Here is a 2,557-nt window from a genome sequence, read left to right as displayed (position 1 = left end):
TTTTTAAGTCCTTTAATAATAATTAGTGTAAATAAATAGTTTTTGTCGTTGTGAGTCTTAAGAGTTAGTTTGTTAAACCCACGAACATTACAATACAGTTGCATCAAAGTAGAATAATATTGAAGATACCCGTTTTTTACACCTAAAATACTTAGTATCTATCCATTCCAAACATAGACGACTGAGTTTTTAACAATCTGATGTTGAGAAAATGTTTTGTATTAAGAATGAGTAAATATATAATGGGATCTTGTACAAACTCAACTTGTTTCAATTTGTCCTGTAAATCCTTTTGCGAGAGGTTACACCCAGTTGGCGCATTCTATGACATTACAGTTTAATCACACTTGCAACGTCTTCGGTCAATGTACACTTGGAATACACTTAAGGAAATTAACCTCAGTCAAAAGTAACCGAGCTCATTGGTCAACGGTCCTTACAGGTCAATCAGTGACATGTAAGACATATCGGAAGACCGTCGTCTATTTTGACAGAAGGGAAGCATGTGCTTTACCGTGTAAGATTTCTAAACGCTAGGTTTAGTAAATTTAATTGGCGATTAGCCAACTTCACACTGCATTCATTTTATTAGTCAAACAGATAGTAAGACAGAAGGAATATATTGATAATCGGCCGTCTGATTGGTTTAGCGTGGACAAAATTGTAATAGTTAATAGGTGAAAATAATTCTGTGGACAATAAATGGGTACTAGTCGATAAAAACGTTTCATTAAGCAAACGACTGAAACCATTTCAATTGCTTTTACTAATGACAGGTAAAAATGAATTTAGCTATAAAAAATCGAAAGAAAAAATAAAATTCATGACGCAAAACATTAATATACAGGGCGTAAAAGAAATAAGTGCCGAGCTTTGGAGATTTTAAACTAGATGCAATAAACAATAGCACGGTGAGTTCAGCAAAATTGGTAAAGGCAATTTTTTTTAAAGAAAATTACAATAATTTACAACACGAGGCCGGTCCTGTGCGTGAATTGGTAACATAGGTGTCTACCGAATAGTGTTGTGTGGTAAAAATCTGCAGCTGCATGGATGGAGAATGTAAACCATGTCGATAATCGAAGGTCTAAGATAAACATAAGCAGTTTAGCACTATACATAACGTTTAGACTAAATAATAAGTACATTACAGGCAGCACTATGTAAATGTATGAACACAAAAGAAAGAAAAAATGTAAAGTTACGTAAACATTAGTCGATAAATCAGCATCATCTGGACAAATATAATTCTATTAAGGCAAATTTCCAAACCATCACTGAAGTATTGCCAAGGTGTTTTACCTTTTTACGAGGGGTTGTATCGAAACTTATTAATAAAGTCAAATAAGTCTCAAAAAATTTCGCATCACATATTTACCGTAGAATGTACGACATGCGAATTTGCATCGCAACGATAGTGATTATTCTGAAAATTCAAAATTCCGTCCCTCGTGAAGCAAATTTGTCTGTAAACAACACCCTGATATGGAAAAGATTACGTTACGAAGCACTTTTCTTTCGAACGCCCGCTGCAAATGATAAGGATGCAGCAACTGTTCCTTTAAAATTTGTCAAGTCACATAATAGGAGCCACCATTCTCTGCAATTTAGCGTGTACTATTTCGGGGATTGTCTTCTTTGAAATCGCGGATTTCGTCCCTACAGAGGCGATATGGTTCAAAGCTATAAATAAGTATCATGTCATATTATTGTAACAACTGTTTTACAGTGACTGAACTGCACATCGATTGCCTTATACAAGGTTTAAACGCTAAAAGAATAAACGGATGTTGGCTGTTATCATAAACACCTTGAATCACACTTAATTTAATCTAACAAATAAAGAATACATGAGAAAAAGAATACAAAACAAACACTGCGCTGATGTTGGTAATAACCAGTTGATTGAGTGCAGCGTTGCGGGTCGTATTTTTTCAGCAGGTCCGGAATTAAATTTATCTGTACTTCCAACTACGTTTTTTTTTTGAGAACGATAAAATTTCGGACATGCAACAATTTACTAAATTCTCATGGTTTATAGTACTCTATCACCTCATACAAGCTCACCTATTATTTCTATTACACTCTGTACAACAGGCTTTGGTAGGTTACGGTAAGAAAGGCTTAAAGGCAACATGAGCGTCGCGAATGTCGTCATGGCTATCTACAAGATTAATCTTTCCATCTCTGGTAATTCGACAAATCATTTTTCACCGTTGTGCGAAAGTGGAAGTAACGCCACATACTTGTCCTCGTCGAAAAGAGTAGAGAATCGACGATTTTATGGTCCAATCGACTGGAACTGTCGACCTGACAAACAACACGGTTATTAATCGAGATAAGGCCGATTAATGCAGCAATTATTCGGGAGAATGACGCCTGGCCGGACCTGATAACATTGCACGTGTCATCTAAATAATAATCGTAGAAACGTGTGAAGCATTCCACACAGACGTGGACGTTGGTTTGTGTCGGTTGCGTTGCGAGAGATTTTCACACCAAAGGAAGGGACGTTTGGTGACGATCCGAGTTGTCCACGTAATGGTATTTTATGAGG

The sequence above is a fragment of the Agrilus planipennis genome, unplaced genomic scaffold (assembly GCF_000699045.2).
Source record: "Agrilus planipennis isolate EAB-ADULT unplaced genomic scaffold, Apla_2.0 scaffold331, whole genome shotgun sequence".
Taxonomy (NCBI): Eukaryota; Metazoa; Arthropoda; class Insecta; order Coleoptera; family Buprestidae; genus Agrilus; species Agrilus planipennis.
This window is presented reverse-complemented; position numbering follows the sequence as displayed.